General features: G+C 36.0%; 1 long non-coding RNA gene across 1 annotated transcript in view; it reads right to left on the bottom strand.

Annotated features, from left to right (window-relative positions):
• LOC307187983 overlaps positions 1–16,495 on the bottom strand; it is an 85,074-nt gene that overhangs the window by 34,195 nt on the left and 34,384 nt on the right. Inside the window, exon 2 of the long non-coding RNA XR_013828775.1 lies at positions 5,772–5,906. This is a non-coding gene — a long non-coding RNA (uncharacterized lncRNA). The remainder of the gene's footprint in view (positions 1–5,771; positions 5,907–16,495) is intronic.

Consider the following 16,495-nt stretch of genomic DNA (forward strand, 5'->3'; position numbering starts at 1 on the left):
TTCACTAAAAACTGCTGATGATGTTCTCCATTATCCCTACTCACTTGTCTGGGAAACAGTATTAGAAGAAGATAAATCCAGGTTCATTTTTTCAAATGTCTCTGGGTTTGGGGTACGATTTCATGCCAGCTGTTCACCCTTTACCTACAGATGCTATTCCAGATGTTTGACTCTGCCATAGGTTAGATCCTCCAGTTACAGCACTAAACTTAAAGCCCATCGAATACAATTTAGCACTTGGTTTTGTAATGACATTTTAAATAGCTTTTGCTTGTCAGCAACAAAATGAGTCAAATCAGCCCTAGCTAGGCACCAGATAGAGGAAGTCCACACAAGATGGGCAGGTGCTCTGTGACAGAACTAGCTGCAAGCCATGGGTGGGTTCCAGACAGGTAAACCAAAAAGCTGCAAGATGGGAAGACAGGAAGGCACCACAGCAGGCGACAGACACCTGTACAAGCAGATAGACCTTTTGAGTCAAAAGTATAGGTAGGTAGCTGGCAGGATGACAGGATGTGGCAATGAGAGATTGACCACAGGTAGTTTGAGAAGCTTGAACACTAGTTAACAGGTAGGAGTTAGTAGTGCTCATATCAGGGGTCTGGGTTTCTGAAGAAGGTTCTGGGAAGACTAACATGTACAGGGCACAGTCCTTGCCTCAGAAGGACAGTTTATTAATGCTAGAACTCTTAGACTATCCACAGATAAAAGGACAAATCAGGATACCAATTCCTAGAATTGAGGCACAAATCAAGATACAGAACATCAGTAAGACAATTAATGCTTAGTAGATAAGCTGATGACTTGTACTCTAAATTCTCCTCAACATGATGGAAATTTGTCCTTGCACTAAGAAGGGGCTCTTAAAAATGAGGGTTACACATTCTAAGTGTGGTAATGATCCAGACCATCTATTTGTGTGGAGCAACCTCCAACACTGTTATCATGTTGTTGATATTTAACTTCTCCTCTATGTTAAGAGTCACTCACAGAGCTAACTGGCTGTTCAGGAGGACCTGACTAACACTGGCTGATTCTTAAGTGAACTCAAAGAGAAAGGATGTACATGTTGACAAGAGCCAGAAAATGTACACTTTCATACACTTCTTATCACAGAATTAATTGATACAAGATTTTCATAGGGCAGTTCGGCAGTAACTATCAATGTTAAAATCACTATTTAATCTAGAAATTCCACACCCAAGAATCTTTCCTGAAGATTGTACAAAGATACAAGTCTAGGGGAAATAATTGAAAATTTATTTGTTAAAACCAAAAATTAGAGGCCCTACATCATGTAGTTGTGATGATAATTAATATTAATATTTATAATACTTATAAAGTGCACAGAATAAAGCCAGCACATAGTGAATGCTGGTTGAATAAAATACATGTTCTTAAAAAGCAGAATGGTTATTATAATATTGCCTTATTTAAATAATGGTATATAAGATGCTCTTAAAAATAATGAAGCAGATATTTCATAAAGATGTCACTGAGTACAAAAGTAGTTTATAAAACCATGTATGGTATGATTACATTTTTATAAATATATGTACATGAAATAGGTAATAGAATATGTAATAGACATACAAATATAAAGTATTTTTGTTAATTATTTTTATCAAATGTCACACATTTAGGTATTATGTTGAGAAAACTATTAATCGATCTTGAGATAGGAACAAAGTATAAACTTCCTAGCATTGCTTTTATTTCTCTGAAGGGCTAAGAGAAGAAGACTATGTATGCTTAGCATATAATTCATAGGTACTGTGGTACTAGATAATTCTCACTGAGCCTCAGGAGAACCAGAAACCTTAGAGCTCTAAGAGTGGCACTGTAACTGGAGAGAGTCTATGAGGTTGTTGAGGACATTATTTAAATCAAAGCATTTACCACCATCTCCCAAAGAAGCTAACAACAAAAGGCTCAAGGTTTCTGAAGACATTCCTATTTTCTTAGCCAAAGAAAAGCACAAAACAAAGAATTTCCCAGATGAGAAAGACCAGAGGTTGGGTTGACACTGGGAAAGTGTTTGTGCGAATACTGGAGATTGAGGAGTGCTCAGAAATTCTTTTTAATTTCCTTATTTATTAAGGTTTTTTGTTGAAGCCCTGACTCTACAAAGGAAATTTCCTTTCTGTAAAGTAGAAGTCAATTTTCCAATTTTAGATGTTTTCCCTGAAACCTAATTTTGACTATTCTTTTTCATCTCACATCTCTTTCTAACTCTGTGTTATTTCCTCACTGTGTCATGTAAAACTTAAATTGATTGCCTCATGTCTTCTTATACTGAAAACTCCTTGGAGTAGTGACTGTAAATTATATTTCACATCTTCATCATAGTTTATAAGGACAGCATTTTGCATATTATGGGTTTTCTGTAAATCCTAACTAAATGTATAAATAAAATACAGCTTTAATGTGACTAAACAGCAGTGATAAAGGTCCAGTCCTAGTGATGGGTGGCATGATAATTATTTTTATTATTTTTTACTATAATAATCACCAGAATTTTAATGCAATTAGAAATCTAATTATTTATAACTGAAATGCCTGTTGTCCATTAACATACTCATCTGAATATATTTAGATTTCCCCAGTGTGTTATTTTTACTCCCACGATTTAGGCCTAGAAAAACTTTATAAGGTGCAATTAATTTTCCTACCCTAGGGTGCTAAAGTCTCTTTTGTACATGAAGTTTGTATACCTAGAAACTTCAAAGCTTTGCTACCCAATTCTGAGCTTTTGAAAAAAGTAGTACATTTAGTTTCAAACTTTCTCCTGTTTATTTCTACTAGAAAGCTATTACAACTTCTTACAAATGGCAGAAAACTATAACCACCACTAAATATTGAGAAAAAGTTTTACTGCAATTAAGTAAAATTGAAGTGTATCTTTTTAAAAAGCCTCAAATATTAATAAGACAGACTTAAAATTCAGTTCAGGTAATGATCAGAGTCAAAGTAATGATCAGAGTCAAAGTAATGTTAAGTGCTAAGAGCTTTATTTATGCAAATATCTGGCCTTTAGAAATGAATGAAAACCGTAAATGAGGAATAAATGGTTTTAACTCCACTTACACATTCGCTTTTAACAAGGTGACATAATTTGTATTGTTGTTTTAGAATTCACTTCTTAATAGTAGGTATCTAGCAGCTCATACTTTCACTTCTCATTACACTTTGTTACCCACTCCAATTGCTGCACGATTCAGTGTCTTCCTCAAAAATCACTCCTCAGAAGAGTCACAATGAGTCTAAGGTAATTGTATCTAATGGTTCCACAATGATCTGAGTTATATCTCCAAGACAATTTTGCTCTTTGATGCCAGCTTTCAATAACATTTCCTTGGCTTCTAACTTCAGTAGTTTTTAAGAACTTGCATTTTTCCCACAAGATCTAATGACCTCTAAGTCCACTTATGCAACAAATATTTCTAACTTTTGTTTAACAGCTTAGAACAATGGGAAAGATACTTGAGAAAAAGAAATCAATGGCAAAAACAAAACAAACTTAGTGAGGCTTATTCTGAAAATTCTGGTTTTCATTGTGGATATAATCTTGGTAATATTTGGAAATGTTAAAATGGGAGATAACACTGTCTTCTCAACTGAGTCCCCCTTTTATTTTATTCCTATTCTCCATCTCCCCATGTTGTAGTTTATCATTTGTATCCACTTGTGTGGACTCACTGACCTATAACTAGTTAATCCTAAGTGAGTGATTACTTTGTCATCTTTGCTTTGACCCTGTTGTTACAACTTCAAAGACAGGTCAGTTACCACCCAATTCTATCTTAAACTGGCCACTCTCTATTAATTTTTTAACTGAAATAAAATACAGAGATGTTTTAATTCTCGTCAGGTCCTTTTATAGCTTAGTTACATGTTAATGTTGGACAATATAAGTCATTATTCTGAACTAGTTTTTTTTTTTAATTTTATATATGATGTTTATTAACAACAAATATAGTTTCTACCACCATGTATGTTGGATACTCGTAGAAGTAGATCCAGATTTTCTGAGACTTGAAGCTTAAATAAGTATGGGATCTTATTAAAGAACAAAAAATATAAATAAAAAGTAAATATAAATGTGAGGGTTATTTTGAGTGGATAAAGAAATATAATAAAAAACAAATATACAAAAACTATGATTTATTGCAAGCACAAAATCCAGAAAAGAATTATTTGTCTCTAACATACTTCCGAGATTCATTTTTCTACTTTTTTTTTTTTTTTTTTTTTGCTGTAAATCTTTGGTTGCCTTTGGATGGGACAATCATTTTACAATATCTTTTTTCTGAGGAGGCTATAAATGTAGTTCAACCTTTCCTCTAGGGTACCTGATTGAATTTATTATTATTATTATCATCATTAGTTGGGATGCATCAAATCCCCATACAGACTTACTCTGTGCTTACAATAATATTATAGATTTTGGCTCACAAACTCATGAATTGTGATAAATTCTACTGTGTATGATTTCCTATCAAAAATAAAAATAATGCATTGTGTATTTAAAATTACATGTGCATTAAAATTATATATTCCTGACAGAACTTAGGCTCTTAGTTGGCATCTTTAAGAACCTAATCCTTTGCTTACAATTTTATGCATTTGATAATAAGAAAAAATGTCTACATAGTAGCTTATGGTTCCATACATTTCAGATCTTATTTCATCTCTACTTCCCACACAGTTCCAGTTGTGTCTGCTACTGTTGAATATTATCAGATTGCATAATGACTCCAAGCCCTACACTTCTGGGTCTTGATTGGAAGGAGTCCTCACAGTGGAAGGTAGGTATATTCCTGGAAGCCAAGGCTACTCTTAGACAGCTGCACACCGCATAACTATATCTCACTCAACCCAAACTAAAAGTATTCTCAATTCAACATCCCTTAATTGAATCTTAAACACGCCTACAGACCCAAGCAACACCGTAGAAGTTATAGCAGACAGAGAAGTGGACTTAACTGATTGGGGCAAAAATATCTTAATTTTGAAAATTTGACAAACACATATAACCATAAGAGCCCAGTTCTATGGCCCATTCCAGTATGCTGAAAGTGATATACTGTATACAAGTGAGTTTTATTTTAAATTACCTCTGAGTATATAAAATATTTTAAGAAGTTGTTTGGCCATTTCACATATGATATCTCATTTTATTCTCTCAATCAATCCTGAAATTTTGGAAGTATTCCTATTTTACAAGTAATAAATTAAAGACTCAGTTAAGTTACATGAGCCCCAAGATTCTACAAGTGGTAGATGGCTAAACCAGAATTTAATTCAGGTCTATATTTTTCTAAAGCCCATATTAGACTCTTTATACAGGTTAGTCACAGACGTTAGTGGACAAAGTAGCTGATGTTTCATAAAAAGCAAATTTCTGAGCTTCATTCCAAGGATCTTAGGTTATATTGATGTAGGTGGAATGAGGAGAGCTCACTGAGAAACTGTTTTGCATCATGCTGCTCTGATATCTTCTAATTCCTTAATCTTTATTAAAATTAATTATGAACCAAGCATTCACATTTCTAGTTGGAAACGGTCACTGGTAACATTGATCAGACGTAAAAATCCTTGATCAGAACTTGTTTCATCCATGGAAAAAAATATAATTTCAAAGAGAGACCAAGAAGAATCTTGATTCAGGCATTTTTAATATACATCTCCTTGTCTGTAAGCAATCTTAATGTCATTATCAGGTGTATATATACATATAATTAAGTTAGCCTTAAAACATCTTCACGTACCTTTAGCCTTTATCCATATAAATAGTCTCCATCTTGATCCACGAAGCAAGTCTTCAGTTATTTCTAAGTCCTATGGCCAGCAAGAGGAGAAGCTGACTCCAGACAGTAGGCTTCCTTTCAGTCAGGGAGTTGATTCTGGAAGAAAGCAGTAGAAGGAAAATTGCAGGAAGATAAGCCAATGAGATGAAAGGGCTTTGTAGCTACATGAATGAGAAAAGTTGGGAGACGGACACAGGTGAAATTCATACTAAGGAAGCAGCACTTAGCATAACTTTTTTTTTTAATCTGTACAGTATTTACAGCTCAGTCATACTGCAAATACCTCTGTGCTCACTGCTTACGTTTATTTTTAATTGGGCAGGAGGCAATCTGGACTAGATATAGGCATATTTGCTTGAGAGTGGAAAGCTATAGAAACACTTCTGCCCCAACTGGCCATGTGTTTTCTGACATAGATGAAAGCAGCCTATGTAATCCATCTAAGGAATTGGTGGAAACTTTCCCTTTTGTAAGACCAAGCACTCATTCACACACATTATTTTCTTGAAATGTATTTTTATTACATTACAACTTTTTCACCATTATTAAAAACACTTATTAAGGTTTTCTATTCAAAGTAATATGTTGGCAGATGTATTTCTTGTCCTCCAGGCAGATTTAGCAATTGATTAAAACTATATGACCTTACATCTGTCTCTTTTCTTCAATTATACTGACGGCCATTTTGGATACAGTCAAATATAAACTCTTAACAAACCAGATCAGAGGGCCTGTATACCATCTTTCTATATCTGGTGGGTTTTACCAAGAGCACACAGTGAGTCAAGAAATAATGAAGCTTTTTCTGTAATAGTATACTGTAATTCTGTACAGCTCCCACTGAGGTTTTATATGCCTAGTTAATCCAAAGCAAGGATGACCCCAATGCAGAATATTAAAAAAAAAAAAAAAAATCACAGAAAATTTATTGGACCATTTGATCTCCTCCGGATTTTTACAAAATCAGCTATTCGATAAGATCCTAAATCTACAGACTCAAAGTAGTTACAAACAAAGCCACCCTTCACAAACATATTCTGTAGTTAATATGCTGTACTGATGGCCACACAGTGTTCAATTTTCTATTCTACATTGCCAGATAAAAGAGGTTTTGAAAATTCACACAGTCGGTTTTCAAACAACCCCTATTTTGTCAAGTTTAATTTACAGGAGTAAATTCCAAGCACAGACTAGAATTGATCAACATTCTTTTGGCACCAACTTCAGCAATAAATGTAAAGGCAAACAGCATGCACATATACATCTACAAAGGACAGAAGCACCTGCTCTCCACGTGCAAAACAGAGTACTTTAAACCCAGGTCAAGGATACAGAATGTGATTTACAACTGACTACATCAATTTAATGCATTTTTTTCCTCAGGAGAGAAGAGACTATAGTGCAGTTAAAATAACAGTTTTTTAGCACTAAACTCTAAAGGTCTCTTTAGCAATGTCTATTATACTGTTCCAAAGTTAATCGAACCATCAACAAATAGTTATTGATTAATATTAATAAATTTTTTTTAATACTGTATCAATTTGTTATTCATGTACTATGGGCTCTGGGGATATGCAGGGATATGCCACCCCAAAATATGCCACTTTGACAAAGGAATTATTTTGAGCTGAAGGCATTTGAGTTGCTGAAATCTCTTATTTTCCTAAAAGCAGAACCTCCCCAAAGAATTCAGTTGTCATAAATCCCTTCTCCAAAAATTCTATCCTTGGAGATAAGAAGGAAAGAAGTCACCACTAAACCCAAACAAATGTCAAAAAACTATCATAGAGCTTATCTATTTTCCAAGGTCACATTATCTTTCAAAAAATTCATTTTTGTTTCCGTAAGTGCCCTTCCCCCACACTTCTGTTAATTTTTTCTCACGGAAGTGCCCTCTGCCTGTCCCGTTCCCCAATAAGATGGTATACAAGCTCTCAAATCTCAATGCTCCTTTGACTATTCACTTCTTTTTGTGATGCCCCCATGCATGTAAAATTAAAAATTAATAACTGTATATGCCTTTTCTCCTATTAATCTGTCTGTGGTCAGTTTAATTCATAACGCCCCCTTCCTCCCCCAACCACTGAATCTAAAAGGGTAGAGAAGAAGTTCTTCCTCCCCTACAGTTCATAACTATACTGTATTCTACTAAGAGTGTTCTAGTTAAACATTCCTGAATGATCTTTGTATGACTCACATTCTCAGAGCTACTTGGGTGAATAAAGAACAGAAGAACCTGCTATGTAATTGAATTTAAGAACCAAATACACACACACACACACACACACACACACACACACCCTCAGATTTATTAACTACTGTGCCCTTGTATAATTCTCTTAATTTAACAAATTCTCAGTTTTCTCTCTGTAAAGGAAATTATTACCCAAGATTAATGCATTCTTCAAGATGTTAATAGGTATTTTGTAAAATAAATAAATGAATATAGGAGATGAATGGAGTTGTAGTTAAATGTGAGAAACACTGGGGAAATAAAGTTGAATATATTCATTACAATATGATATTTCAGCAACTGAAATATGCTAATATATATTTTGACTCTCTTAGAAATGTTCAGTGTCCCAAATTAACCCAAGGAACAATCCATATTGATGGAGCTAAGAGTCCCTTTTAGCTTTTGCCAACTACAAATTGGCACTTGCCATCTACCTCTACAAGGAATAAATCATGAGCCACTGCAGCTGCTGACCCCTTCAAGACCCCCTGAAAGGAGTTCAGGGCAGAGATCAGGATTGAGGTACTCTGTGCCCTGGGAAAAACTGGCAGAACAGGGCTTCAGATAGTTAGATATTTTCAGGAGAAGATTTTATGAGCCCAATTCTTGCATCTCCTCGTATCCAGAAAAGCACTAAAGTCATTAATGGTGACATGTGCTCCTCGTGACTGGCAGCAAGCCTCTGCCAAAACGTGTGCTTGACTGCAGGTACCACCCACCCCCCCCTTCACTAAAGTCATGTATAACACTGACCCTCCCCTCTACCTCTTTGGGGAAGTTTCTCAGAGCTATCTGAACTGCCATCTCCCAGGCTATAGTCTTCATGTTGCCCCAGATAAAACTTAACTCACAACGCTCGGCTTGTGCAATTTTTTTTTCAGTCAACACTTTTAAAACGCATAATTTTATAAAATTCCAAGTCAATAACTTAGATTCATGGGAATTTGCTGGGCCTGCTTTCTGAAACTAATCTAATCATGCCTCACATCAAGGTGAATACAAGAAAAATGGAATGACCTGAACTGCACTGAAAATATTAACACACTCAAAAGATGCTACATAATTCGTTTCTTTCAATTAAAATATAAATAAGATTAATTTTTAAATTAACATGTACTACTTTATAGCATTCTACCTATGATGAATTATTTCTTAGTTTAAACTCTAACATATAAAGAAGACATACAGTCCAATATTTTTTAACACTTAGTGTAGACAGCTACAACAAAAGACCAATGAAAGCGCCAACCTAGCCTGATTTTGCGGTAGAGAAGTGTTATCACTGCATTACTCTAATAATGATGATAACAATAATAGCCATTTTATATTAAGCTTTAATTTATCAATTAGGTACTGTTAAAAGTTTTGGATGTATTTCAATTTTGAAACCAAATCCCCTTAAAGCTGAGTTCCCCTACCTAGTTTATGATTAACCTCTCTGTCCAAAACTTTATTCCCTTTCTTGTCCAGTCCCTGTTCCCTGCAGGACTGAGGAGTATCAAAGAAAAGGGGGAATTGAAACTGAGCAGGACCCTGTCCCAGGTACAAAAGCCCCTCCGTGTCCCCTGTTTCTTGTTTGTAGAAAAAAGGCTTTAGTCTCTTAGGCCTTTCCTGAGTTCCAAAGAGCAGACTCAAGCAGTTACTAATTAGAGAAGTGAAGAAATGCAGACACAAAAGAAAAATAGTTAAGCAAGAAAAGTAATAATAGCTTAAACAGTTCAGTGATAAGGCAGAGTCACAGAACTCCTAATTCCCCCTCAGAGATATACATAACAATCTGACATATACCTTTGAGTTGTTTTGCAGAAGCTAAGATGCCCACCCAGTGGAGAATGTTGACTACATGCTGACCACAGCACAGCACATAAACCCCAGACTGGTTGGAACCAGAAGGTTGATGATTAAGGTTTCCAAAACATCACCCTATTACCTCATCACAAACCAATGAAGAATGTCCATGAGCTGATCATGGACCCTCAGCCCTAAAGTTGCCTGAAATGTCCCCTTGCCTGAAAGCCATCAGGGAGTTGGGTCTTTTGAGTATGAGCTGCCTGTTCTCCTTGCTTGGCACCCTGCAATAAATGCTGTACTTTCCTTTACTACAACCTGGTGTCAGTAGATTGGCTTTGCTGCACATCAGGAGAGCTGACGTGAGTTTGGTTTGGTAACAATCTTAATTCTTACACATGCCCTAAGAGATAGATAAAAATTTTATTCTAATAAGCTAAGTTTTAGAAATGTTAATGTACTATAAGGGAGGAAAGAAAACTCTTCCTCTACCTTTCTAATTTCAATGGCTGGGACATCAAAGTGATAAAAACAGATAACAAGAGAAAAAAACAGATTTAAGCGCATGCATACACACAGGAATTCACAAGGAAGTGTGATTCAAGGAGAAAGTCAGAATTTGAGGGGTATATATGTTGCAGGAAGGGGACCCTTTCCAGGGCCCGAGAGTGGGCATTGTCTAACACTCGGAAATGAACTGTCTGAGGAGACACACGTGCTGACAAAGCAAGAGACTCTACTGTGAAGGGGCGCCTGGGCAGACAGCAATAGGGCAAGGGAAGCCAGGAGAACTGCTCTGCCACGTGGCTTGCAGTCTCAGGTTTTATGGTAATGGGGTTAGTTTCCGGGTTGTCCCTGGCCAGTCATTCTGACTCAGGGTCATTCCTGGTGGTGCATGCATCACTCAGCCAAGACGGGTTCCAGAGAGATGGATTCTGGGAGGTTGGTAGGACACAGAGGTTGGCACCTCCTCTCTCCTTTTGACTCTTCCCTAATTCTTCCAGTTGGTGGTAGCTTGTTAGTTCCGTGTTCCTCACCAGGATTTCCTGTTGTAAGATAACTATCATGCCTGGCAAGGGTGGGCATGTTAGGTCAGTGGTTCCCCTAACGTATATACCATCTTAGGGTAGACAAAGACAAAAAGGGTTTGGGGTTTCTGGAGAAGGGGAGGTAAATTACAGGAAGGAGACCAGAAAATTTATCAAAAAAATGTTAAACAAGGGTTATTTAGTAAGGATGGTAATGCAGATTTAAATCAGTGCCTTCTCCATTGTTAAGAGTTATTAAGAGTCCTCCCCCTCCCTGTTAGAGGAGCCAGAGACATCTTTACAAATGGAAATTTCCGTTATAAATGTTAATTTCCTTTACAAAAGGGAAGCTTATGCTCTCCTTTTAGTTCTTCCTTCACCTGCTGCTCCTCAACTGCCTTCAGCTCAAAATAATCCTTACACCAATGAAGGATATTTTGGGGTGGCATATTCTGATCCTCATCAATCCTTTACAAAAGTCAGATAGGTAATAAATTGTGGCACTGGGATTTGACATCTGATAAGCTGTTTCTTAATTAAGGATGTTTTACTGCAAACACACATGATAATCTGACACATTTAGCAATAAACATTCTCATTATGATATTTTGTGGCTTTGAGGCATTAAGAATAAAATACTTTCTCCAAATAGCTATAAATTGGAATCATATTTGTAAAGTTGAATCTCAATCTCACTTAATTTGTTAAGTTTGCTGAAAGCAATATTCTTGTCTGAGGCCTTGTGCACAAACCCGCTGACAGTCATATAGACGAATCGATTAAAGACCTGGATAGAGTAATTTCCTTTTTTATATCTTCATGGCCTGCAGATATTTTGGGCTGGGTCTCAGGTACTCTGGGATTTGGAAGATTAAAGGCCACCAGACTCTGACTGTAGGAGGGAATGATAAACTGTTTCTCCTAGTACGTCTACCAGAACAAGGCAGATTTCAGGAATGAAGTAGTAATGATAAGAACTGACTAATCTGCTCTCATCAGTTCCCAGAACCTACCTTTGAGCAGCCCCATCCAAGCTATGTACAGCGCACTGACCCCAAGGAAGACTGGAATTAGTAAAAAAAAAATCGGAGAAAGATCCTAAAATTTCTATTCTGATGGCTCATTCCCATACAATTTGTATACCAGAATACTGCTAAATCAATTTTAATTTAGGGATAAACAACAGAGTGAGAATTTTTGTTCAGCTCTATGCTGATCCTTAAATTTATTTTAATAAAAAATATCAAATCCTCATATTTCATAATTAGTGATAAAGTACAGAAATCAAAATATCAAAATGTAAAGAAAACGCACTGACTTAATTTTTAACCTGAAAAAGTAAATGAGTCCGCAATTTACAAGTATAAATGATGCAATGGATCCTTTGAGTAGTAGTAGCACATGGTGAACCTAGAGATATAGTCAAAAACTTAAGTACCTTCATATTTTACCCATAGACACTTTTTTATTCAGACACATAGAATTGGTGTAGTATTGTCATTCTTCAGGATGCAGAGCGTTATCAAAACTTTTCAGGGGCTTCCCTGGTGGTGCAGTGGTTGAGAGTCCACCTGCCGATGCAGGGGACACGGGTTTGTGCCCTGGTCCAGAAGGATCCCACATGCCGCGGAGCGGCTGGGCCCGTGAGCCATGGCCGCTGAGCCTGAGCTTCCGGAGCCTGTGCTCCACAGCGGGAGAGGCCACAACGGTGAGAGGTCCGCGTACCGCAAAAAAAAAAAAAACTTTTCAGTGACACTGACATCATCATTACTTCATTACTCCCTCATTACTCAAATCTCAAAATTAAAGATATTGACATATCCGAGGATTTATTTCCAACTCCTCTGGCTTACATCCTGACTCACAGCTTAAAAATTTGCTGAGAAGATTTTAGCTATCAGAGAAGATTGTGTGAAGTGTTTCTAAAATTTGGGGTGTCTAAAAACCACCTTAGAAGCTTGTTAAAATGAAAGTTCCCAGGTCTGATCTTGGACATGGATGAGTGATTTACTGGGTCTTGAAGGATACCTGATAACAAGCATTTTAAACAAGAATTCTAGGTGAGACAGTCTAAAACAAGTTAGCCACAGACCACACTGTGAGAAATGGTACAGTACTAGGGATACAGAAAGAGTGCACAGAGGACAGCTTCGGCTTCTGTACTATTTGTGAAAACTACTGTTGGTCTTCAACCCAGACTAGATAAAGACAAGGTGTAACACTAATGACATTAAAACTTCTGTAAGGGCTACTCTCCTGGGTAACTCGATACCTTTTATTTACCTTGGGTAATCCAGTATTGTCTTGGAGTGCTTTGCACTTGGAATTTAGCTTGGATTAAGTTAAACAACCTTCTCTTCTCCCTCTAAGCACATTGCTAAATTCAGCATGTTTCATGTAACTTAAATAACAATTTAAAGGATAAAAGCCAACATTATTTCTTTTTTTTTTTTTTTTTGCGGTATGCAGGCCTCTGACTGTTGTGGCCTCTCCCGTTGCGGAGCACAGGCTCTGGATGCACAGGCTCAGCGGCCATGGCTCACGGGCCCAGCCACTCTGTGGCATGTGGATCTTCCCGGACTGGGGCACGAATCCGTGTCCCCTGCATCGGCAGGTGGACTCCCAACCACTGCGCCACCAGGGAAGCCCGCCAACACTATTTCTGAGTGAGGGAAAAACTGTTAGAATTTTCTAAGTAGCTGAAATAAACATGTAGGTAAGAGACTCTAGCAGATACAAATCATTTAAAATTTTTTCAAAGGACTCTTGAACATCTAATATGAAAAGTGATGTAAATAACGACACTTTTATAGTGTTGGACAGAACTCTAATAACACATGGAACACTGGATTAAGGAGAAATAAAAACAGTGGTGACTGAAAAGTATGTAAAAAGAGATGAAAACACACGTATTTTACTCGTCTTTCTTTACATTTTCTAGCAAAGAGAGTATATAGTGAAATGTCAAGTTGAAATAAAACACACTTTTACCCTTTTATATCTTACCAAATTATTTTTCCCCTTTGTAGCATAGGTAATATAGATTGGTTAGCATTTTCAAATAAATGTCTCTAGAAAAAAATGTTGCCTATAAAATAGACAAAGCCAAAACGGATATTTATAAAACCCTGACTATATCCTTTTACACTTATCATTGCTTCTCAAAATAAATCCCCACATGTAATAAATCTGTGTTATAAATGATGACCCAACTAGTTGAATGACTGAAAATTTTACTTAAATGTTTAATACGTAATCAGAACCAAACTGATCATTAATTATGTAGGAAATAATTTTTGTGTGGAATCTACAGAAACACCAAATAGAAACAGACCATTACCAAAACAACTCTTTTTTTCCCCACAAAATAAATAGCAGGAAAATTAGATGAACTCAAGAAATAACAATACTTGGAGCAGGTACTGAATTTCCTTATTTTTTCACCTAAGAAGACCTCATTGGTCCTATTATCAAGTTTAAAAAATCTTAAATTATTGAGTCATGAACATTAAGGAATTACTTTCTCATGAATTACTGACACTTGATTGCATTAGTTACATATTCATTTCACTGTCGTAATTCAAACCCAACTTTAACTAAATCTATCTGCAGAGATAGACCTGCTGCAGTTCCAGATTTATTGATAGAGATTTAAGAGGTCTCTGCTGTATTCAAATTACTTTATATCCATTTAACACATTTTCTCTAATTAAAAAGTAAGACTTCACTTTCTTGCTGGTCTCCCTGTGTGTATGCTGGGGCCATTTAGCTCAAAGAAAAAGTGACAGATCAAATGAAAATGTTAAAACATAAATTACATACTTAATTAAGTTGCTTTCTCTGTATTCAGAAATGGAATCTGATAAAAGTTTAAATTTTAATGAATGGGTCCTGATTTTCTGTATATTCACTTCCCAAGTTAATAATACCTTACATACAGGAAATGTCGAAGGCAAATTAAGAGACACATGGGTTTTCAATTAGATCTAATTGAAGGGAAACACCCCCCATTGTCAGGGTACTCAACTGATTTGTAGAGTCAGCTGAGACAGTGGAATGTTAGCCTACAGCTTTATTTCAAATTCATTTACTTCTGAAGTTAAACCTAAAGACTTCCCAGAATGAGAGAAAGTAACAGAAACTCTTCATCTCATCTTTGAAAACTGGAATGATGGGCTTGGATTTTGACCTACTCATTTAGGTTTAACACAGGATTACCTAACTAGTAGATTTCACTTTTATGGTTTTTCTACCAAATTGGTTCTGATTTACATCAAGAGCCAGGAACTCATGATTCTCTAAGTAGCTACTCAAAGGAGACTTCTGTTGCCACACTGAGAGGTAAGAAACTTTAATCACATTAGGTTATCTCCTAAGACTCCAACTGCTCTAGAGTATGCAACCACAGCTATAGATGTTCAGTTCAATGATAACATTTAGCTAGTGAGACCAAAGATCTAACCAGCTGCCTTTATTCTATTCCACAGCCACCGATTTCACTATTTTTTCATTCATTTATTCTTTCATTGACACTCCCTGATGTGCCTGGCACTCTGGGATGGAAGCTGGAGTCATTAATATATATAAAAGAAAAACACCCATTAGGGAGTACTAGAAAAAGTTTACTTCATCATTTTCCAGAGGTGCCATCAGTTCTAGCAGTACATTAGCATCCAAGGAAGTGTACTAAGTCAAGGCTTTTAGATATTAAATATAGTGATAATGAAAACAGTCAAAGACATAGAACTCACAAACGTACAGGTGCCAGAGATAATAGAAATGAGTAAAAGGATCAATAAATATTGTGGTGGGCTTGAAGGTACAGCCTGCCTTGCAGAATTTCAATCTACTGCTGCCAAATCTAATTTTTAAGAGAGGATGGTAATTCTGGGTTTTTTTTTTTTTATGTGACTCTCATGTTTTATTTAATAATTGCTCAATTTAAAAAGCAAACAAACAAAGTAATGTGATGGCCAAAATTTATTTGGCCTCCAGATATGAACTAATAGCCATCATTGATCAAATTCTATCATAAGGCCCAAATCAGCAAAGTTACTGAGATCCTAAGTTGTTTCTTTCTTTAAACAGTAACAGTTTCATGAGTGTTTTGAGCAGAGCATATGTTGCTGTATATACAGCTGAACAAATTTAGGTTGTGTTTTAATAAATGGATACTTTTGTACTTAACATTTTTAAAAGTTCCTTTTTTACAGTTAATAATATGTTTCAGGGTCATTTTGTGTTAGTATATGAAGAAGTATATTTGTTACTTTAACTATGGTTTATATTCCTTCCTATGGATATACCATACATCGATTTGCCAATTCCCCTTTTTTTTTAAATTGAGGGTATAGCTGATTTATAAGTTTCAGGTATACAACATAGTGATTCACAATTTTTAAAGATTATATTCCAATTTACCATTGCAAGAAAAAGAATAGGAAAAAACCTACCTAACGAGACAAAACACCTGTATGCAGAAAATTATAAGACACTGATGAAAGAAATTAAAGATGATACAAATAGATGGAGAGATATACCATGTTCTTGGATTGGAAGAATCAACATTGTGAAAATCACTCTAATACCCAAAGCAATCCACAAATTCAATGCAATCCCTATCAAACTACCAC

Source organism: Stenella coeruleoalba (genome assembly GCF_951394435.1).
Source record: "Stenella coeruleoalba genome assembly, chromosome: 6".
Lineage (NCBI taxonomy): Eukaryota > Metazoa > Chordata > Mammalia > Artiodactyla > Delphinidae > Stenella > Stenella coeruleoalba.